This window comes from Vicugna pacos, chromosome 36 (assembly GCF_048564905.1).
Source record: "Vicugna pacos chromosome 36, VicPac4, whole genome shotgun sequence".
Lineage (NCBI taxonomy): Eukaryota > Metazoa > Chordata > Mammalia > Artiodactyla > Camelidae > Vicugna > Vicugna pacos.
In genome coordinates, this window is record NC_133022.1 from 5,861,407 (window position 1) to 5,885,686 (window position 24,280).

Below are 24,280 nucleotides of genomic sequence, written 5' to 3' on the forward strand. Positions count from 1 at the left end.
CTAATATGGTAAATACATATTAATATAACCACATAAACAAAAGCTCAGGCATCCTCAACAATCGTCTAGAGTTTCAAGAGGACCTGAGATGAGAAGGTTTGAGAACTACTGGTCTTAGAACACTGACTGCATGTATTACGTCCCATTTTCAGTTATAACTATTTAAAATGTTTCCAGAAAAGGTAAATATTGACTGCTGAATCTCAGAAGCAGTACCTTTTGTAAACAATATAATCTAATTTCAATTTCAGGTTTCATACACGTGTACATTAATATGAAAGGTTATGACTAATTTGCACAAGTAGTTATTTACAAGTAAATTTCAGAGCTTAAATTTGTAAACAGTCTTTTGGAATTTAGAATTTTATTTTCAAGAATTACTTTTCCCCTTTCAAAATTTGTTTTTGTAAGCCTCCATCAACAACAAAACACAGCACCTAAGTTGTAGTTTTTAGTGAAAGCTACTCTTCTTTTGGTTAGTGATTCACTACGACATTCAACATGCCCTACAAAGGACTTAATTGGAGACATACTCAGAATTTAAAACCACGGAAGCAGGTTAGAGGAAGCAAACCCCACGCCACAAAAGCCTCCTTCTCTAACAGCTGGAACCAGGGCCGCAGCCTCCGCGCTGCTCCAAGCCAAGCACTATGCTGACCTCCAGGTTGGACCTTGGCCTGATCCTCCCCCAGCTCACATGCCACGGTTCCCCTCCCTCCCTATTTTGTCTCATGACACTTCAATTCTAAGCTACTTCAAATCCTTTCCAGAAAGACAGGGGATATTAAAAAAAAAAACTTCTAAAAAAAAGTCACATAGAGAAAAAAAGTATTATTTATAAAACAAAGAAATTTACTTACATCTACTTATAATGTGTAACGAATTTTGGCAAGCTGAGGTCACTGGCAGAAAGTCATTATGAAATGATCTAATTATGCACTGTACTTTAAAAGCTCCTGGAAATGCTCACCTGCTGTGCCTCTCTCGGCCCTTACACTTCTCCCAAACCCAGTCGATGGTGTGGAAGTCATGATATGTGCAGACACCCGGGATCGGCTCATCCAAGAGGTCCAGCAAGTGCGTGGAGCCACTGATGCTGCCTCCGTTGGTCACGGTGTAATGAGTCCCTACGGGGCAAAATAGGAACAAGGAGCCTGTTTTATGAGAGACAATGGTGAACTGTGCAACCTTCTTAGCAGCTCATTAGTGATTCATAAAGAAACAGTATCACTTGAAATACCTGCAATAAAGTAGAGGAAGGAAAGCATTAAGAAAATGGAAATAAAGCAGAAAGACTATGGCCTATCCTTTCAAACTCTTGCTGGAGAATCAAACACACCTGCCTAACAGTCATTGTAAGCTCTGGGGGCGGGAACTCTGCTGAACTTACTATTTGCTATTGATTATGGCACAGACTCTGCAAAGTTAGTTAGATAATGACTTACAGAAGATTGACAAATCGAAAGTTATGACTGTCATCTGGTAGAATGTAAATGATTTTTGTCTAGTAGAAAAGAAAATCCCCAGCTGCAGTGCTGGTTCTGCTGTTTAACTCCGACCTGTAACAAAGTTCTTCCTCCCATGCACTACCAGTGTCCAGGAGCCTCATGCATCCTCCTCTGAATCAGCTCCTCAATCAGCTGGTCCCCTCACCAAAGTTACAGAAATCTTTGACAAGTGTCCACTATATACCTTATAAGAGTGTAACAGACTTGAAGCTACAAGGAAGGAGACTGAAAGACAATTCACAATAAAGAAATGAAAATGGCTCTTAAACTTGGAAAGATGGTCAATCTAACACAAAAAAATGAAACAGAGAGAGGGGAGGGTACAGCCCAGTGGTAGAGTGTGTGCTTAGCATGCACAAGGTCCTGGGTTCAATCCCCAGTACCTCCATTAAAAAATAAACAAACAAACCTAATTATTCTCCCCCCAAAAATAAAATAAAAAGTAGAAGTGCATTAAAAAAAAAAGAAACACAGATCAAATCTATAATTTCATTTTCTTCTATCAGATTAGTAAAGATAAAAACAGTTGGCTAGTGCACTGAGTTGGCAAAGTTATGCAGAAAAGGGCCCCTGCCACAAAAATCATTAGTTCCAATATAAAATGGTATAACCTCTTTGGGAAGGCAAAGCTACACAGATGCCCTCCAACCCAGCAAGCACACCTCCAGAATTTTTCAGCACTTAAACCTGCATAAATCCATAAATTATGCACAGGGGCAGGACACCTTCCCAGTGCTCTTGAAAGCAAGCACAATGAAGGCTAAAGCGCTTATGATCTGAAAGAGCGGTCGGCAAAGGAGCCGGGGCGTAAGCACGTGAGATTTTGGAGGCCGTACAGTCATAACGACTCAACTCTGCCACAGAAGCACTGAAGAGGTCACGGACAACACATAAATGAACGGATACGGCTGTTTCAATCACCACACTTTATTTACGAAACACGTGAGAGCAAGGTGTGGCTCGACCCCAGACCTGCAGTCTCCACAGCACAAGCCAAAGTCACCTGAAGACACTTATCAAGAACTTTCTACGTAAGTGGCACTTTTCTCGATACTACAGGAGATACAAAGGTAACAAAAATATCATCCCTGAGTTTAAGGTACAAGTTGGGGATTCCAAATACAAAATATACTTTAAAACCAAGTTCTAACATCAAAGCACTAGAAAGTCAATTTTAGTTGCACTACCTATGTTTAATTTGTGATAAGGAAATCTTAAGACTGAAGTATCTATAACTAGGTGGGATTAGTCTAAGAAAACTTCTTTAAGAATGTAAATTTTAAGTTGTAATTTGAAACCATCATGCTACGATTTCACAATAATTACAGCTAAATATTTGATGTTAGATATGTTTATACCTATTTCTGAAAAAAGAAACATGTATGTGATATGAATACTGACTGTGAAAGACAGTTTATATTACACCATTAGGAAAGAGTTTGAAGGACAAAAACCAGGCTAGCTAAGAAACATTCACCCTAACCCAAGAGTGAAAATTAGCAAACTTGAGTGTTCCACTGCTAGTGGAAGTAAAGACTGATGCAACCATATGGAAGGACAATTTGGAAATATCTATTAAAATATAAAGTTTCCACTTATAGGAATCAATTCTACAAGTGCACAAAGACTTAAAAGTTTTCACTGAAACTTTATTTGTATACTGCAAAAGTCAAACCAACAGAAATGTCCCATTCATTGATAATTAAATGAATGATGGACATCTGTGCAATGGAATACAATGCAGCAGTTAAAAAGGATGTAGCCCAACATATGATCTAGGAATCCCACTCCTGGGCGTATATCTAAAGAAAACCCCAATTCAGAAAGATACATGCACCCCAATGTTCACAGCAGCACTGTTCACAACAGTCAAGACATGGAAGCAACCTAAATGTCCACTGATAGATGACTAGATAAAGAAGCTGTGGTGTATATATACACGATGGAATATTACTCAGCCATAAAAAAGAATGAAATAATGCTATTTGCAGCAACATGGATGGACATTATCATACTAAGTGAAGTAAGTCAGACGGAGAAAGACAAGTATCATATGATATCACTTACAAGTGGAATCTAAAAAAAATGACACAAATGAACTTATTCACAAAACAGAAACAGACTGCTACCAACCGCCCAGATTCTAGTCCTACCCACCTAAGTAACTTTGGACAAAGTCGTCTTTAAATATTAAGCATCTATAAGGTATATGTACCTTACAATAAAGATGTATGTATAAGCAAAAAGGCATTTAGAATTTTTCTAAAGCCCTAAAAACTCAGCAAAGCTGGTACATAATTTTTCAAATAGGTGATTTTAGCATAAGTGATTAGATTACATCTTCATATTCTGTGGCAGTAATACAGTCCTCATGCCAAAAATAAACACCTAAAAGTGTGTCATTTAAATGAAAATGTACTAGTTGATACAGAACACAAGGTTGATGGTATACACAAACACTGTAAAAATGAAACCTGTTCTATTTTGTGGCTTCTAAGAGAAGAGCAAAATTCCCAAACTTCTCTTCTACAAGTCTGATGGTTTAAACTGATGTGTGTCGTCTTTTGTTTACCCACAAAGAAACTACCATAAATGCTGAGCCATTCACAAAACGCTCGTGTGGCAAAGCTGGGATCTGGATTTTCCCCTGCCACTATCAGTATTGCCTCGATCAGAGCAGAAGAGGGTCTTGAATCAACTGGGGTAGGTGGAAGGGAGGTTCCCAGAGCCACCGTGCCAATACGGGGACCAATTCTATAACTGTGCAGGCAGAAGTCAACTGAACTGCAATGTAGGCTGCAATCTGTCCTTCCTGATCACTCAGAGAAGCAGTGAGAATAGGAATTAATACAGAAAGGGTTACAATTTTAAACAATGAATGCTGCTTCTGCCCACCTGGTAACCCTTTCCCCATCTTTCTGAAACAAGCCAATTATTTTTTGAAAACTTCTAGCGAACACTGAATGCAGGATGTCAACCAGAGCATCTTCCCCTCCCCAGCTAAGGAAACAGCACGCCACCCAGGGTGCGCTCATCAAACTCCGTCTCCTGGATATGCAAGCCTCGAGTAGAGTGATACAAAGACAGGGTAAGTCTATTAATCTTAAGGACTGAACTTTAAAGGACACAGGACAATTCCCGTTACCTAGATCCCTAGACCTCGGACTGTAAGAGTGAGATCTGAAAGTAGCAGCACCCAAAATTAAGACAAAAACTTTTCTGGAGGTCTGACCGCCAGCTGCCAGCGACCACCCTTCTACTATCTAATGGCTGAAAACAGCATCTAGAAAAGAGTAAAGATCACTTTCTTTCCAGAGTGGCCTGGTAGAGAGATTCTGCGACCTTAGCACACTCTGAGGTCAGAAAGCCCAGAGTCACGTTCCAGCTGCACCGCGTGCCCGGCTGCAGGCGCAGCACAGACCACTCAGTAACCTCTTACAGGCGCCTGGGTCTTCTCGCCTGCTTCCAGAGCGTGGGGCGTGGACCGGAGGTAAAACATCTGTTAATAATGTCGACAAATAGGAGATCAATAAACGCAAGTTATCGCTTCTGCTCAAATATTTTGGCATTTAGAATTTCATCAAGCTGTATTTCATTACTCACATGGTATTAATCTTAAGCAAAAGAATAATAATATGACAAAGAGGAGAAAAAAGTGTTTCACAAATTTAAGCTCTGGGTTCGCCTACAACTGCATACTGAGCAAAAATTCTGTAGATTTTTAACAGATAATCAAGCCTGGTATGGACAGAAAAACAAATTTCTAGAATGCATGTTCAGTGACCAATCTTTCCACAAAGTGGACATTCTATAATGTAAATATCACAACAATACCTCACAGTTCAAGCATGACTAACACTAAAACACCTCAGCCAGGAGGGAAAACTGTCCAGTCAATGAGCTGTAACTGGCCTGCAGCCTTCTTGCAAAAATAACTTCATTGATAAGAGGACTTTTTGCCTTGTTTATTTTTTCCCTAGACACAAAACTTTGTAAATTTCATGCATACCCATGTAAACACAGATTTATTGTTTATTAATATCTATAATCTAAACAAAAATTTTAAAAATTATCTGTAGGAGAATTAAATTTTACGTGATTATTTAAAGAAATATTTTCACCAATGGGTAAATAACAGCCTTTTCAACAAACGATGCTGGGACAATTGGCTCCCTACATGTAGAAGAACGAAGTCAGACTCTACCTACCTCACACCATACATGAAAATTAACTCTACACAGGTCACAGACCTCCATGGAAGGGCTGAGGCTGTAATGCCTAAAAAGAGGAGTAAATCCTTGTGATCCTGGGTGTAGATAAAACAAGCACAGGTGGCAGAAGAACACACATAGTAAACCAGATGACATCAGAATCAAACCAACCTTTCCCACCTAGCGGCCAGGTGCTGTGTTGTGACGATAAAACAGCTAACACGCCCTGAGCGTGCACGGTGTGCTACGTGTGGTTCTCAGCACTTCACATGTATTAGCTCATTTAACCCCCGCAAACACCCAGGAGACAGATATTAAGATCTCCATTCTATCAACTAGAAAGATGAGACCCAGAGAGTTACGAGACATGCCCAAGGCCACACAGCTAGTAAGCAGTGGAACAGGGATCCAAACTCAAGCACTCTGATTCCAGAGATACTTCTTACCACTACACGCTATACGGCCTAAAATACTGCCTAAAAATAATTCTATGGTTTATCTGCTGGCAGGTTTTAGGACACGTGGACAAGCCTCTTTCCAAGCAGGTTAGGAACTGTCAGGTGCTACCTCCTCCCAGGAGGCACGTAGCACTCAGACTATCAGGACAGCCCAGCCGCCATCAGAGACCCCTCTGCCTCTGGCTCCAGATCGCCTTCTGCTGCAACAGCTGTCACCAGCACTGCTCTGGTACCGGCCTCACACCCCGTGCCTCAGCAGAGGTCTAGGACAGAACACGCCCTCTTCCTGTCCTCAGGTAGTTCCAGACTCATCTCTGGCACACGACACCGACCCAAGTGTCCCTCCAGGTATATACTTAGAAACTGATTTTCAGACTCTTTGACTGTGGCCCACAGAGCAAGAAACATTTCCCACTGACACAGTGTACAGATACACACGTGAGTAAAACCAAAGTTTAGCATATTTAATATCTGGCATATATTCTGATATTTCCACTTCCTATTTCCTTCCTTCCTTTCTTTTTTAAAATACTGGTCACAACCAAACATGATGAAACCTGTAATTCGACAAACATAACTACAGAAATATAGACGTTAGTGAAATTACCTGCTTTCCCCATAAATAAAAGCTTTTATATTCCCACCCACTAGTCCTCAACATATATTTGCTGAACTGATCTGAAAAAAAAATACTAAACTGTTACACTTAAAACTGAATGAATCCATTAGTAAATTTCACCATCACACACCTTCAGCAGTCTATGCCTCTTCTCAAAGAGGAACATCCAAACAGTAGTTCTACATGCAAAAGTAGGTATTTATTTGTCTTCTGAGACTGCTACTTGTTACCTCCGGGGTCAATCCCAAAAGATGTGACAGCAGTGATCCCTGCCACTTAAGCTTACAGACAGATGACTAACCTATCACACACACACAAAACATACTTTTTAAAAAAAAGTTATGAAAGAAGGCAGGCAGAAATCTAAAATTCTACATATTCCCTGACAACCCAGTTTCAACCATACATTTGGAGCCGGAAGTCTAGTCCCCAGTGTGTTTTTCCCTTCCCTCGGCCACCTTACTGGTAAGAAATGGTCACCCTGGTGAGGGAGGGGAAAGTGAACGTGGTAAGCTGATAGTGGAAGTTCCAGAATGTCAGCAAATGGCCAAATGAAAGATGAACAGGGTAACACAGAGCCTGTACTCAGCAGGTGGCCAACTACACGTCTGCTGGATAAACGAAGGTAATGGAGCATTTGCTCTTTAAATTCATCCCACCACCCCCAGTCACATTTAACTGCTGTCTATTTAAACTGCAAAGACTTGGAAGGTAAAGCCAACTGTCAGCAGCAGAAGACTCCTCCTTAGGATGGAGACCCCACAAAAGGTGGGATCTTCCCTGCCATCTGGAAAGAATTCACAGCTGAAGCAGAGGGACACAGCAAAAGCTGCTTTCTTTCTCAACCGAGGAAACGAGGAAATGGAAGGAAAGTGCTGGAGAAGGGAGAAGGGAAGAAAAGTGCTTAAGTGAGGAAAAGGCGCTTGAGTGGGGAGACGGCAGCCAAGCTGGCCGGTGGAGACAGCTCCACCTGGGTCGGGCCATGTGGACTTTTATGGGAGGTTTCTGCCATCATGTCCTCCTTCTGGGTGTGATGGAGCCAGTCAGCCCTTGTATGGGCCTTTCTGGTTGTTGTCATGGCAACAGCCAACTGTTGTGGCACTGGTGGATATGTCTTTAACACATTACCACGAGCATATAAGGAGGCCCAAGGTCCACTGGAAGCCAGATCCTCTGCCATCTTGGTTCTAACAGGTTCTGTGTCTTCTTTCTGAAGCTGCCTCCTGAGACTTAGATAATAGTAACTGGTTTGTAGTCCAGGGAGGGGCAGGGGTATGACCCTGGGGGCAACAGCTTTGGTAACAAAAAGGGAAGTTGCTTTTAGTTAGAATGCCTGCAACCTGGTGGACCCAGTATGCCCCCCCAATAAACCATCTCCAAAGATTCTGTTGAGCCATGAAAGTTTTAAAGGGAAATGGGGGAGTAATCTCAGTTAATCAATGAGACAGGTGTTCAGAATCGTCATTCCCCTAGTGCCTGCAGGCTTGTCCTATCAGCTGCTGGAGTCTGCTCTTCTATGACTCAGGGAGGCCTGGGAGACTTCAGGTGTTCTACAAACAAGAGGCAGGGGTTGGGGGGAAGCCCACAGAGTCCTGCTTGACATCAAAATCCCAAAGTTGACAGAGGATACACAATCAGTAAGTGGCGATGCTGAATTACCCAATTCACTGTCTCCTTCTCCATTCTATCAACACTTGAAAATAAAAGGCCGTATCCGTAGGCTAGGGTGATAAAGCGGACATTAAGACATCAGCATAACTGAAAACAAGTTCCATGTTTGTTTAGGACCTCTGCATGTAAAGTGATTTGTAAATCACATAAATTAGAAGACTCATGAAACTTGCTCTTTTAAATGGAGGCAGGAATAAATTGATAAACTAAAGCAAATCCATTTTGATCTAATTAAGGTTGTAAAGAACTGCAAAAAACTACAAATTAAACATGTCTATTGAAAAACAGAAACAAAACTTTAAAATACAATTGAAGCCACCAGTCTCCTGTGGCCTCATATCAGCACAAAACAGAGACTCCAGTGCTGGGAAAACAGGCAAAATCCCAAATCTAATCTACGTGGCAGGAGATCTGCTCATGTTTTGATACTTTGAAACACAAAGCATTTTTAACCACAGCAAGCTATGAGATGGTATAAAATTAATCATACTAAGAGTGCCAGTTATTTTTAGAAAATAGAACAACAGGCAGTATATGAACCACATTTTACAGAAGATTTTAAATCCATATACTGTGGCCAAAGTAAACTTAAACACAGTTTTGTTTTATACTATTTTAGAATACAAAGAGTTTCTGATCTCAAATAATCTCTATTTGTCTTTTTAATTTATAGACACTTTAGATGAAATAATTTGTAAGAAGAGGCTCAGTTTTGTAGTTGACTAAAAGTATAATAAGGACCTGAATCCCAAAATCATTTTACAAAGAACCTATAGGATTGCTTCTGTGGCTATAAGAATATCATCTAACACCTAGATTTCCAAATAATGTGCAAAAAGTGCTAACTACTGATACTTTTAGGAGGGAATAAAAATGAACAAATTCATCTATTATAGCAGGAAGAAAAAAGCTTTACTTAAATAGATCTCTATGCTAATGAATGTCAAGAAATGATTTCAGGTAGAAATGTACAAAAAATAAGACCTCAAACTTTGTTTCAAAAGGAAAGCCACACTTGCTGTGGTTTGAGACTGCTACAAGCCTGGCCTTCAAGGTCCTCTAGGGTCAGGCCTCTTCCCTCCTGAAGCACCCCTTCTACTGAGGCGCAGACCAGTGAACAGCACACTAGGCACTCCCTCCCACCAGAGCACGTGCACTGCTACCCTCTCCACCAGGGATGCCCATCAAATCCCCATGTGCACGTGCAAACTCCGCCAACTTGGATAAGGCTCAAAAATGGGGACTGTAACAGTTCCTACTTCACGATCTGTGACGAGGATTAATGTCTTGTTACACATAAATGAATTCCTACACATAAAGCACTCACAACAGCGTCTAAGTACTAGCTGTTGTTAATTTCACTATTACTACCACCATGGGTTCTCCACAGCACCCGATAGTAGCTTTCAGATGCAGGAGCTCAATAAACACTTCCAATGAAACAAGAAATATTTAAATGATGCTGAAGGTCCCCCAAATCAAACCACTCTAAGGGTCTGTTAGAGTCATTCAACCTCCAAGCTACCTAAACGTCATTAACAGGGAAGAAAGAGCATAAAACTTAAAATCTAAATAAACCAAAGGTTATTTTCCCTGATAAAATTGTAAGAGACATTTTATGAAAGAACTTAACTTTCTGTACAGGAAATATACCCCAAAAGATAATAATTTCTAAAATGTCACCTTAATTTCTGATCTACCAGCAATATATTAACAAATTCTAATCTCCGTGCATTTCCAGTGTTACTATTACTCACTTAAATAGGAACCTTCATCACTTACCATCTCACTGTGACAAGTGGCATCAAATTTAGTTTGCTCCACAAAGGTAATCCCTAACTCCAGCACTCAGGGATTCACTAAAGAGTCGTGTTTACTTTGCTGCTATGCTTTACAATTTTATACTTTGATTATCTGCCTCCTCACTCTTGATCAGCCCCAAGAGATGTTTCTAGTCATTCTAATTCTGTCCTCACAGGGAAGCTGACTCCTCTTCTTTATTTATGTTAGCTGCCCGTCTCCACATCTCCAGTTCCTTTGTTTTGACCCATGGCCACAAAAGGTCATAAACTATGGATAACAAATAACCTCGAATCCATAGATACGAGCATACTACAGTAGAGTCAAGTGAGCCTAATTCCCAGCTTGGTCTGCACTACAAAGACACAATGTTACTTTCAAATAACACTGGCTTCTGCTAACTGAGTAAGTGCTCATCAAAGGATAAGGAATCTGCTTAGGCTGCCAAGAGTGGGACTGATTTCCACCTTGAGCAAAATTCCTGAAGGACTATTTATGAAAATATAACAGAAATAAAGAGCTTATATTTTAGTAATAACCATACCAGTAACCATGCCTACTCTCATATAAGCTATGACTTCTTTCCCATGCAGAGGTGGGGTCCATATATACATTCTGTCCAAGATGGTCAAATTTAACACTAGGAATTTAAACGTCCCAAGCCCAGGTCTTCTGGTTTATTATAAATCAACAAACAAATGTTATAATAGCTCAGAGAAAACACAGTTTAATTACTGATTAACAAATACTGCGACATTTTAACGGTCACCATTCATTCACGTAGCTTCCTGTTTAAAGAAAGCCTTACCAAAAAAAGGAATCATGGGAACAGAGGAAAAAGGAGAGCTTAGGAACACATTTGAACTGGAAAAACTAACAAACCCAACAATTCTGGGTGCTAAGACTATTAAATTTTAATTTCTTTGTGCTTTTAGATATTTCCCCAAATGCACCAGAATAATTTATATATACATAAATGTATTTTACTAGAAGGTAACTAACAGAAAGCACAACATACGTAACATGATCGTCATATATTTTTTCTCAAAATCTGAAAATCAAGCTTTTACTAGCAACAGAATACTACAGGACATATATAAATAATGTTGCCACTGTTCAGAGCCTAATACTGTCTGGTCTGGTAGACACAGTGCAACCGATAAATATTTGTTAGGTATGTTACCATTTTCTAAACCTAATGGAACTTAATGCTTTAAAAAAAGTGTTCTCAGAATACAAATCCTATTTTAAATAAAAGAGGCTAAACACGCTCAGGAAAATCATGACTTCCTCAGGAAAATCATGACTTCCTTATTTTCTTCATAAATTAAAGTTCAGATTAAACCATAAAATGAGTTTACAACATCATGCAGGAAATTCAAACTAATGTGGCTCATAAACGAAGTCATCTAGCTAAGAGATTTTTCTTGCGGTTCAAGTATCTTTCTAGAACTGTAAGCCTATTTTTAGAATAATCAGTCTAAGAAAACTGAAAAAAAAAAAGGCAGTTTAACATGTAATCAGTTTTGGCAGTGCCTGCCAAACGGTTTACATGAATGCTGGGCGCTTTTCTGGTTTTCACAAACTACTATTATTTTTTCTGACGTGTGAAAATTATCCTCTATGTTTTCATCGAGTAACTTCCTACGAGAGCCCTGTGGCAGGCACTGTAGCTAACCACTTGAACGTGTATGAAACTGCGTTAATACAGAAGCGTGCTCATCGTCACCGCCGCCGGAGCGCTTTAGGACTCAGGCAGCGCTGCTCCTGCGCGCCGCCTGCGCGGTGCCCGGCAGCGGCCGAGCCCGCGGCACCTGGACGCACGCCGGAGGCCGCGACCACCGGCGCCACGGCGGGAGCGCCGGGGACGGGCGGGACGGGGACCGCCGCCCGCTTACCTCGCTCGTGCGGCTCCCGCAGCGGGATGGCGTCTCCTCCCCCGTCGTAGGGCAGGAAGAGGCCGGGGCGGCGAGCTCGCTGCCGCTCCGCCGCAGCCCCAGGAGCCGCCATAACGGGCGCGCGGCGCAGCCTCCGCCGTGACGTCACCGGCGCGCGCCGGTTCCCGGGCGACAGGCGGCTCCCGTCAACCGCGCCGCCCTGCGACACGTGCGACGGTGACTAAGTCCGGGGACCGACAGGCTGGGAGTGCCACCCCTTCTGGCAGCGAGCGCGGCGCGGGCACAGGGCAGGCCCCCCGCTCCCAGCAGCAGGGGAAGAATGGGAGCGACGCTAGCGAGGTGGCGGGCTTTACAGGATCAGTGTGCTAATTTTTATATAGCAACGTCAGGTGAACCCTAACGACAGAACTAGAAGGTACCAGGGGCATCCAGAGACTTGATGCAGAAGCCTGTTCTTCATTAGCTGAATGTGCTACTGCAGACTTGCGCTGCGGATCCATTTTAAGTGAACCGTTACTAAACCCCGCAGCATCTCGTTCCCTTCCTTGGAGGAGCGAGCCAGCAACACGTCCAGGCTGGAGGAGAAAGGCACTTACCGTGCCAAGTACCGTAGCTAGTTAGGAAATACGCAAAGAGAGATTTCCTAGGTGGGAGGCTTTCCTCTCTCCTAACTTCTTGCTTTTCCTACCTCACAAAGATTTTGTTATGCTCAAAAAAAAAAATTAAAAAGGTTCTTGGTGAAATGTGTTTCGAGGGGTACTTCAGTTGTCTCTTTGCTAGAAATTTTATAAAATTCAGAAATGAACTTTTTCTAACGTTTCAAACTGTCATTCCAAAAGGAGCGGGAAAAAAAAAAAAGCGGATGCTCATTGAAGCTGAGTTCAAATTGTTACGGCCAGCTCTCAGAGGATTCCTCTAGGCTAGGAGATTCTCCTTCTGAAGTACTATGTTGCCGCAGGGCCACAAAACAAAAATGTTCTATTCATTAGAAGCGATGCCAAAGGACTTGGTAAAATTTGTTTTCCTAAATAGCGAACGGGCCAAACCTAAGGTTTACTCCAATTCAGTGCGTTTATATGAAACTTGGGAGCAAGAGAAGGAAAGAGAGGACTCATGGCAATAAAGAGAAGAGAGAAATTCTATTCAGTTTGTCTAGTACATTTTAGTTATTTGGGATCTTTTAAAAATTAGATTAAATAAAATTTTTATATTGCAATAAGTTTGAGCCTCAGAGAGACCTTCTTATAAAATCCCACCTGGGATTTGGAGGAAAGGGTTCTGAGAAAGAAATCCAGACTACTTACTGCCATAATCTGCCTGAGTCTGGCTATTAACATTTATGATATGACCATGCGTAGTTTTTTTTTTCTGTTTTCTGTATTTCTCAAATTTTCTTGAAGATGATATTTTTTAACAAGAAAAGCTAACTTTCAAACAAGCTAACTTTGCTAAACTAATTGTAAATTTGGTCCTTTTTGGTACTTTGGTAGGTTAAGTTCTATTTTAAGACTTTTAAGGGGGGAGTGGATATAGCTCAGTGGTAGAGCACATGCTTAGCATGCACAAATTCCTGGATTCAATCCCCAGTACTTCCACTAAAAAAACAAACAAACAAACAAACAAAAACTTTTCAAAAATGCATGCTATATGGCATTTATAAATGATTTAATTTCCATACTACTTACATCCTTTTATGCCTTTATATGAAGTGAAAATCTACCTACAAGTCTTCCTGGTATTTGTAGGCACTCTCTTAACCTGTTTTTCCTGATTTACAACAGAGTCATACAGGAAAAATGACAAGGACAGCTATCCAGCACTAACTGCAAGGGGAAGAATACCTTTCCTGTAAAATACATTGACTGTTGCATAAGTAAAAGCTCTGTAGCATAAGTAAAACCTTTTGAGTATCTTCAAAGAACAAAAAACTATGTATGTATACAAGTATATATAATATATTGGGTGTATCTATTTAAGGTTAAGTTTAGAATGAGATGTGCAAACTTAACAATTGTTACCACTGAGGAAGGAGTGAGGTAGAAGTGGGCAGGACCATGGTACAGTCGGTTTTTACTTCATATAGTTCCACATTGTTGAAAATTTTAAAACAAATATATTACTTATTTACTTTTTAAATAAGTGATTACTTTTGTAATAATCAATCTGAAAATTTTTTAAAAATTTCAGACAAATTCTCATGCTTATGCGGTTCATGGCTGCCACTTTCTCTTAGAGTAAAAGAATTATTACTCAGGATAAAGAGCTTTCAAAGGACACTTTAGAAAAGGACAAGGTAAACTGGAAGGTGGGGCTCAAGAACTTTGACACGGATTAGATATTATCAGACTGAGAACTTGAATTACAGTTAAAGAAAGAAGACAAATTCAAGAATTCCTAGGCACAGCTGGAGGAGGGGGTGGGATGCTCAAGATGGAACCTGCGATGAACAAAAACACTAAAGTGGCAGCACAAAAAAGGGCTTAAAATTCAGGAAAGGAAGGTATTTCCACTTCCAAATGCACCCTTAATTCTAACCGCAACTTGATGTGGGATTCTGGATAAATCACAATCTCTCTGAAGTGTGGGAATCAGGGAGGCACAGTAGATGAATATATCATTATAACTGTATAACTATATACACCGTCTAATGCCCAACCTTTAAGCCCCTTTAATGAAACAATTGGGGGAAATGTGATTATAAGGATTTATTCATTTTTTAGATGTAATAGTCTTTAAAAGAAACATTATCTTTTAGCAATACACAATGAAATATATATGGTAAAAAAACAAACAAACAAACAAACAAAAACCAAGAAGGAAAACCCCAAACCCAGAGCTGCATAGTTAAGACAGACCTCAATGCAGAATTTGGCTCGATTTTCTCTGGATTAGGGTTTGCATGTTCCATTTTGGTTTTTTCAGTCCTTTAAAAAAAACACTTGCAATCACCATCACCATGTAACAGTTTACTGGGGGTCCTAGCCAGTGCAGTAAAGGAAAGACGGACGGGGAGTGGAAAGCTACAAGGGTTAGGAAGAAACAAACTGTCACTAATTGCCAGTGATATGACTATACCTTAAAGACATCAGAAAACATGAGAATTAGTAAGAATTAAACAAGGAGATGAATTTTTAAAAAACCAATCAAAATTGAATTTCAAAATATACCAGCAGATAGAATATTAAATTTTAAAATAAAAATAGCATTAAAAAATACCTAGAAAAGAAAGAAGACAAAAGTCAATGGGAAAGACTAAAGACATTTAAAAAGACCCAAATATATGGAGAAGTATACCATGTTCACGAACTGAAAGATTCAAACTGATCTATAGACTTAATAAAATGCCAATCAAAAATCCAACAGGGACTTACACCATATTGTACATTAACTATACTTTAATTAAAAAAAAAGAAAAAGAAGAAACAACAAACTTTTTTGTGGCAAACTCTGCTAAAATTTACATGATAATATTAAAAAGGCCCAGGAATAGTCGAGATATTCTTAAAGATAAGATGAACAGACTTCCTTTACTATGTACTGAGAATGTTTATAGTTATAGTGACTAAAATAGAGTGCTCTTGGCATAAAGCTAGAAAAATAACCAACACTAAAGAATAGGGAATCTAGAAATAGACCCTTCTTTATATATGACCCTTGATACATATCAAATGTGGCTCTATAATAGTGGGTAAAAAATTATTTTCTTAGTAACCAGCATTGAGACAACCACCTGTCTACACGGAAAAAAACCTAAATACACCCTAATCCATACAGACACACAAAAATCACTCTGATGATTATAGACCTGAATGTGAAAGGCAAATAAAGCTCTTACAAAATAACGGGAAAATATCTTCATGACCTCAGGCTAGGGGGAGTTTTCTTAATCAAGACACAAACAGCATTAACCATAAAACAAGATTAATGCACAGGACCACATTACAATTAAGAACATTTGTGACTGGGTCACGAGGATGGATCCCTTGTGAATGGGACTAGTGCCCTTATAACAGGAACGCCGGCACTCCTTAGAGGACACAGCAGACTATGACCCAGAAACAGCCTCTCCTTACCAGACATGGACTCTGCCCGTCCCTTGGTCTTAGACTGCCAGCCTCTAGGACTGTGAGAGATCACCGTCTGTTGTCAAAGCCACCCAGTCTATGGTGCTTTTGTTATAGCAGTCTAAACAGAGTAAGATGGAGAGTGAAACACAACCCACAGAATAAAAAATATTTACAAAACGTGTAACCAACTGAAAACTTGCATATGGAAAATAACTTGTAAAAATCCCTAAGATAGACATGCCAACAGACAGAAAAAAAAACCCAAAAAACCACAAAAAACAAAACAAAACAAAAAACCAGCAAATGACTTAAATAAGTACTTTAGAAAATTCTTTCAAATAGCCAGGTAGCATGAAAAGATGCCCAATCTCTTTGGCCACCAAGGAAATGCAAATTAAAACCTCCATCAGAATCCATCACAAAGCCAGCAGACAGACAAAATGAAAAGTGGGACATCAGGTGCTTGGTGACTGTGGAGCAAGGGAAGCTCACACATGCTCATCTGAGTATAAACTGGATGCCACTACGGAAAACACAGCCTATGACCCAGCAATTCCCCAATGAAGGGGTGGGCCCACCCTGGGCCCACCCTACCACCCTGCCACCCTACCGCCCTACAAATGGCCAATAGGCACAGGAAAAAATGCTCAGCATTGCTAGTTGTCAGAGACATGCAGATCAAAACTGCAATGACATATCTCCTTACACCAGCCAGAATGACCACCATTGAGATGTCTACAAATGACAGATGCTGGAGAGGGTGTTAAGAAAAGGGAACCCTCGAACCCTGCTGGTGGGAGTGCAGATTGGTGCAGCCATGATGGAAGACAGTATGGAGGTTCCTTCAGAAACTGAAAATAGACCTACCATGTGATCCAGCAATCCCACTCCTGGGCATATATCCAGAGGGAAATAAAATTCAAAAAGACACATGCACCCCAGTGCTCATAGAAGCACTATTTGCCATTGCCAAGACATGGAAACAACCCAGATGTCCATCAACAGGTCACTGGATAAGAAGATGTGGTATATATATACAATGGAACACTACTCAGCCATACAAAAAGAAGAAAATAATGCCATCTGCAGCAATACAGATGGACCTGAAGATTGTCACTCTAAGGGAAGTGGACGGAAAAGAAAGAAAAATGCCATATGACTCTAAAAAATAATAACAATAATAAGGCCACCAATGGACTAATTATCATTTTGATTTCTTAAATATGTGTAACCACTGTGCCCTGTAGCCTCAGACATTGGCTTTGCTGTGGCACACTAGGCCTGATCTCCCACTGGTGGCAGTCGCCATGGTGGAGCCCAGAATTCCCCGCCCCACCCGCAGAGTAAGGGGTGAGGGTATAAGCTCCAGGTAGGGTGCACTCTGAGTGAGGGGGTATCCCGCGATGAAGTGGGGACAGGCTGAGGGGTGTTGGGGACCATCCGGCTGGCCCTCAGGCCATGGCCTGCTCCCGGAAGGCGAGTGTGGTGCGGCAGTGGCCCCAGTGTCTACTGAGGTGGGATGAGGGCTGCCCAGTGCAAGCCCCTGGATTTGTTCCCTATTCCACCACGGCCTGGACTGGGGTGGCCTCTGCTTCTCCATGTGCGCTGTGGTGCATGTGTCGCAGCCAGCCTGCACCTGGGAGGTGGAGGCGGTGATATCCGCCGCGGCAGCTGGGAGAGGTGTCTGGTCCCATCTCCCCCACAGCCTGGCCTGTGGGCGGCCAATAAAGCCCCAGGTTTGCAGGACCCAGGTTACAGGTCGGTCCGCTCCTGGGAGGCGGGCGCGGTGTGCTGGGGCGGCGGCAGCGACAGCGGGAGATGGTAGCAAACCCCCGCGCTCTCACCAGGCAGCCCCAATCCCACCATCGCTGCCGCTGCCACTCCCTGACAGCACAGCGCCCACCTTCCAGGAGCAGGCTGACCTGTAACCTGAGCTCCACGAACTTGGGCAAGCAGAGGCCAAGCCTAGGACAGGCCATGGGGGAGTTTGAAGCAAATCCACAGGCTGACATGGGCAGAACCCTAAACCCTGCCACTGCCTCTGCTGTCACCGACCACACAGCGCCCGCCTCCCGAGGGCAGGCTCACCTGGGGACGCGCCAGGGGCAGCAGAGACTGCCCCCAGGCCAAGCTGAAGGGGAGATGGGGACAAATCGACTAGTTTGCCAGGGGGCAGCACCCCTCTCCCCGCCAGTGTCCCAGATTCAGGGGACACATTTTCCCTGGTCAGTTGGCTCCTGGGAGACAGGCGCGGTGCAGTTAGAGCTCGGCGGCGGGGAGGGGGTTGACTTGCTCCCATTCCCCTGGGGCCTGTCCTAGGGGCGGCCTCTGCTGCCCTAGGCTCACAGGAAGCATGTCTTCATGTCAGCCTGCTCCTGGGAGCAGGGCGCAGTGTGGTCAGGGGGCAGTGTCAGCAGCGGGAAAGGACTTTAGGAGGACTGGGCTCCATGGCTTACTCTCCTTTCATCCCTTGCTTCCTCAGTTGGTGGCTGTAGCCACTTTTCTATTATAAGTTATTCCCAGATATTGAACATAGGTTTCTGTGTTACACAGAAGAAACTTTCTTTAAAATCTATTTTATAACTAGTGGCTAATATTTGTAAATCTCAAACTCCCAAATTTATCTCTTCCCACCCCCTTTCCCTGGTAATCATGATTGCTCACTAAGTCTGCAAATCTGTTTCTGTTTTGTAGATGAGTTCATAGTGTCTTGTTTTTTTTTTTTTTTGATTGCACATATGAGTGATGTCATATGGTATATTTCTCTTTCTGGCTCACTTCACTGAGAATGACGATCTGTAGTTCCAACCATATTGCTGCAAATGGCACTATTTTATCTTTTTATGGAAGAGTAGTATTCCATTATATAAATATACCACATCTTAATCCAGTCATCTGTTTCATTTAGGTTGCTTCCATGTCTTGGCTGTTCTATACAGTGGTGCTATGAATATTGGGGTGCATGTGTCTTTTCACATTGCTGTTTCCTCTGAATATATACCCAGAAGTGGGATTCCTGGATCACAGGGTAAGTCTATTTTTAGTTTTTTGAGGAAATTCCATACTGTTTTTGATAATGGCTACACCAAACTACTTTCCTACCAACAGTGTGAGAGGGTTCCATTTTCTCCACACCCTCACACACACTTCTCAATGATGGTCATTCTGGCTGGTGTAATGTGATACCTCATTGCAGTTTTGATCTGCATGTCTCTGACAAGTAGCGATGCTGAGCATTTTTTCCTGTGCCTGTTGGCCATTTGTGTGTCTTCCTTGGAGAATTGCTTGTTTAGGTCTTGTGCCCAGTTTTGGATGGGGATGCTTGTTTCCTTGGTATTAAGGCTTATGTGCTGGTTGTATGCTTTGGAAATTAGTCTCCTGTCAGTCACATCATTTGCAAAGATTTTTCTCCCATTGTGTAGGTTGTCTTTTCATTATGTTGATGGTATCCTTAGTTGTGCAAAAGCTTGTGAGTTTAATGGGATCCCATTTATTTTTGCTTTTATTTCCAATACTCAATGAGCTGGTTCAAAAAAATACATGGCTGTAATGTCCACCCGCGAGTGTTGTGCCTGTGTTTTCCTCTAGGAGTTTTACGGTATCTGGTCTTATGTTGAGGTCTCTCGTCCATGTTGAGTTTAGTTTTGTACGTGCTGTCAGAGAATGTTCTAATTTCAGTCTTTTACAGGTAGCTGTCCAGTTTTCCCAGCACCACTTATTGAAGAGACTGTCTTTCCTCCGTTGTATATTCTTGCCTCTTTTATCATCGATTAATTGAGCATACGTGTGTGAGTTTATTTCCAGACTTTGTGTCCTGTTCCACTGATCCCATGTGTCTCTTTTTGGACCAATACCATGCTGTTTTGATTGTAGCTCTGTAGTACTGTGTGAAGTCTGGGAGGCTTATTTCTCCAGCTTCATTCTTTTTCTTCAGGAATGCTTTGGTCATTCCGGGACTTCTGTGATTCCATGTAAATTTTAGGATGCTTTGTTGTAGTTCTGTGAAAAATGTCCTGGGTAATTTGATAGGGATCACATTAAATCTGTAGCTTGCTTTGGGCAGTGTGGCCATTGGAACATGATTAATTCTTCCAGTGCAAGAATATGGGGTGTCTTTCCATTTCTTGAAGTCCTCTTTAATTTCCGTCACCAGGGATTTGTAGGTCTCTGCGTAGAAGTCTTTCACTTCCTGGGTCCAATGTATTCCTAAATGTTGTCTTGTTTTGGATGCCATTTTAACAGGGATTATTACTTTCGTGTCAAGAAATGCCACTGATTTCTGTGCGTTGTTGTTGTGTCCTGCTACCTTGCCAAATTCTTTCCTCAGCTCTAGTCAATTTTTTTCCTGTGAAGCCCTTTAGGGTTTTCTATGTATAATATCATGTCATCCAGATATAGAGAGTTTTAGCTCTTCTTTTCCAATGTGGATCCCACTTCTTTCTTGTTCTTGTCCAATTGCTCTAGGAGGACTTCCAATACTCTGTTGAGTAGAAGTGGTGAGCATGGGCATCGTTGTCTTGTTCCCAATTTTAGCAGACAGGCTTCCGGCTTTTCATGGTGGAGTATTCTGCTGGCTGTAGGTTTGTCACAAATTGCTTTGATTCTGTTGGAGATGTGTTCCCTCTATACCCAGTTTGGTAATACGGTGGGTTCAGTGTGGTCAGGGGGCTTGGGAGGTGGTGGCAGTAGCAGCTGCAGGAGGAGGGGGGCTGCCCCTTGGGAGCCATTCATTTGCTCCCATCTCTCCCACAGCGTGACCTGGGGGTGGCCTCTGCTTCTAAGTACAGTTAGGTCCCATTAGTTTATTTGTGCTCTTATTTCTGTTGCTTGGGTAGACTGCCTTAGGGGAACACTGCTGAGGAGTATGTCAGATAATGTTTTGCCTATGTTTTCTTCTAAGAGTTTTCTAGTATCTTATCTTATGTTTAAGTAGTTAAGCCATTTTGAATGTATTTTTGGGTATGGTGTGAGGGGGTAGTCTAACTTCACTGATTTACATGCAGCGGTCAAATTTTCCCTATACCATTTTCTGTAGTCAGTGTCTTTACTCCATCGTATGTTTTTGCTTCCTTTGTCAAAAATTAGTTGACCAAAGGTCTGTCGGTTTACCTCTGGGCTCTCTATTCTGTTCCCTTGATCCATATGTCTGTTTTTGTACTAATACCATGTATGACTGTAGCTCTGTAGTATTGTCTGAAGTCTGGGAGGGTTATTCCTCCAGCTTTGGTCTTCTTCTTCAATAATGCTTTGGTAATTCTGGGTCTTTTGTGATTGCATATAAATTTTAGGATGGTTTGTTGCAGTTTTGTGAAAAATGTCCTGGGTGATATGATAGGGTTTGCATTAAATCTGTAGATTGCTTTGGGTAAGATGGCCATTTTAACAATATTAATTCTTCCAGTCCAAGAGCATGGCTTGTCCTTCCATTTCTTTAAGTCATCTTTAATTTTCTTACAATGTTTTGTAGTTCTCTACGTATAAGTCTTTCATTTGCTTTGCCAGATTTATTCCTAAGTATGTTATTTGGGGGATGCAATTTTAAAAGGGATTATTTCTTTACTTTCCTTTTCTGGTAGTTTATTGTTAGTGCAAAGAAATGCAACTGAATTGTATGTTAATCTTGCATCCTGCTACCTTGCTGAATTCTTTTATCAGCTCTAGAAGTTTTTGTTGGAGCCTTTAGGGTTTTCTATATATAGTAACATGTTATCCACATATAGTGACAATTTTACCTCTTCTCTTCCAATTTGGATCCCTTTTATTTCTTTTTCTTGTCTAATTGCTATGGCTAGGACTTCCAATACTATATTGAATGGAAGTGGTGAGTGGGAACATCCTTGTTCAGGATTTTAGCACAAAGTCTTTCAAGTTTTCACTATTGAACATATTATGCTGGCTGTAGGTTCATCATAAATAGCTTTTTATATGTTGAGATATGTTCCCACTATACCCACTTTGGTTAGATTTTTATCATAAGTGGGTGTTGAATTTTATTCAGTGCTTTTTCTGCATCTACTTTCAACCCAATCCAAAAATGGGCAGAAGACCTAAATAAGCAACTCTCCAATTAAGACATACAAATGGCCAATAGGCACATGAAAACATGCTCAGTATCGCTAATTATCAGAGAAATGCAAATCAAAACTACAATAAGGTATCACCTCACACCGATCAGAAATGGCCATCATTCAAAAGTCCACAAATGATAAATGGTGGAGAGTCTGTGGAGAAAAGGGGATCCTCCTACACTGGTGGGAATGTAATTTGGTACAGCCATTATGGAAAATAGTACAGAGATTCCTCAAAAATCTAAAAATAGACTTACCAGATTATCCAGCAGTCCCACTCCTGGGTATATATCCAGACAGAACCTTCATTCAAAAGACACATGCACCCCAATGTTCATAGCAGCACTATATACAATATCCAAGACATGGAAACAACCTAAATGTCCATTGACAAATGACTGTATAAATAAGTTGTTGTCTATTTATACAGTGGAATACTACTCAGCCATAGAAGAAAATAAAATAATGCCATTTGTAGCTACATGGATGAACAGTAGAGTTTGCCAGAGACTTGTTTTTTGCTCTTGGTTGGCTGGAATGTTGCTCATAACCTCCCCACATAGTCTGGGGCTAAATCTGAAATTCTGTGAGTCAAATTGATCACCTTCTCTGTGATGATTTCCCCCTCCTCAAATATCATGTTCAGACACATGGTTCATCAAGCAAATTGTTGTAATCTGTGCTTTGCCAACCCTCACTTTACTCTTATGTGTGTAATTCTATCCTATGCTTAAATCATCAAGACAATTTTAGGACTTCCATGTGCCCAGCAAAGAAAAAAGGCCTTTTCCACCTGTCTTCCCACATGATTGTGGTTTCCATCACTTGTGGTGCGTACATGTTCATCCACATAATTCCTACAGCCAAGGAAGAAGTGACTATTAATAAAGTGGTCTCACTACTCATTTCTTCCATTTCACCTGTTAGATCCATCTATTTATACACCAAGAAATAAGCAAGTGAAGAAAGTCATCAATGACTCAATCAGAAGCACTGCATCATTCTTAAGGAAGTCAAATAAAATAGCGGTCAGTAAATGAAGTTAAAATAAAAGGTTAATGGCTACTAACCTTTCTACTGAAGCTTATAATTGTCCATCTTTAATAATCTATATTTCAGTTGTTATGTTTTTCTGTTCCTCTTTAGATTTACTTTACACTGCACCTTAATCAACTCAATTTATTTCCTCTGGTTTTTACTCAAATTCTTAAAGGAGATCTGTCTCAGTGAACAAAGTGAAAGAATATTTGCTATCATTTATTTATACATAAATACAACCCCATATAATTAAATTTCATGGTTTAATAAAGATCATTCTTTAGTTCTCCATAAAACTGGCAGCATGATACTGCTGATTACTGTATGCAGATTTGCAAAATTTTTTTTAAATTCAAGTAAGAATTGAAACTGTATAATAAAGTACTGAGTAGGATGATTGAAGACATGACGTCATAATGCAAGGAACAATTGAGAAAGACAATAATAACATTTCTAATATTCTAGTAAAATTCATTCAAAACAAAAAACTATTCTGGGTGAAATCTGACAAATACTCTTTGGAATATAGCTAAGAGAGAAGGTTAAAATATCGGCAATCACAAGGTATCAGAGATACAGAACAATCAGAAATGAAGAAAAATAAACCTATGTATAACCCTTGGATTTCCAGGAAAGCACTAAATGGAGGTTGGAGAGGGCCAAGTTCTGGGATTATGAGTTAGAGGCTTGGGTTTAAAAGCCCACATGGAGATGAGAGATGAAGTGTCAGGGTCCAAGTGGTGACAGTACACGGGACTGACATAATAGTATAAAATCAAGACTTTCAAAATGGGATTTAAGAGAAAAAAGTGGCCACCCTCATAAAAGGAAAACAATTTTCTCTTAGAAATTGTTCTGTCTCTTCTTGACTTATGAGCTACAAATGTGGACATGGGGATCATTAATACGTTCCTCTTTCTATCCAAGAGAGAGATTTCACAG

General features: G+C 41.0%; 2 pseudogenes; one reads left to right on the top strand and one right to left on the bottom strand.

The window, feature by feature from the left end:
- LOC140691691 (H(+)/Cl(-) exchange transporter 3-like) overlaps positions 1-12,294 on the bottom strand; it is a 41,287-nt pseudogene extending 28,993 nt beyond the window's left edge.
- Positions 12,295-22,786: 10,492 nt separating this feature from the next.
- LOC140691668 (olfactory receptor 6C2-like) lies at positions 22,787-23,340 on the top strand (annotated as a pseudogene).
- Positions 23,341-24,280: the final 940 nt, after the last annotated feature.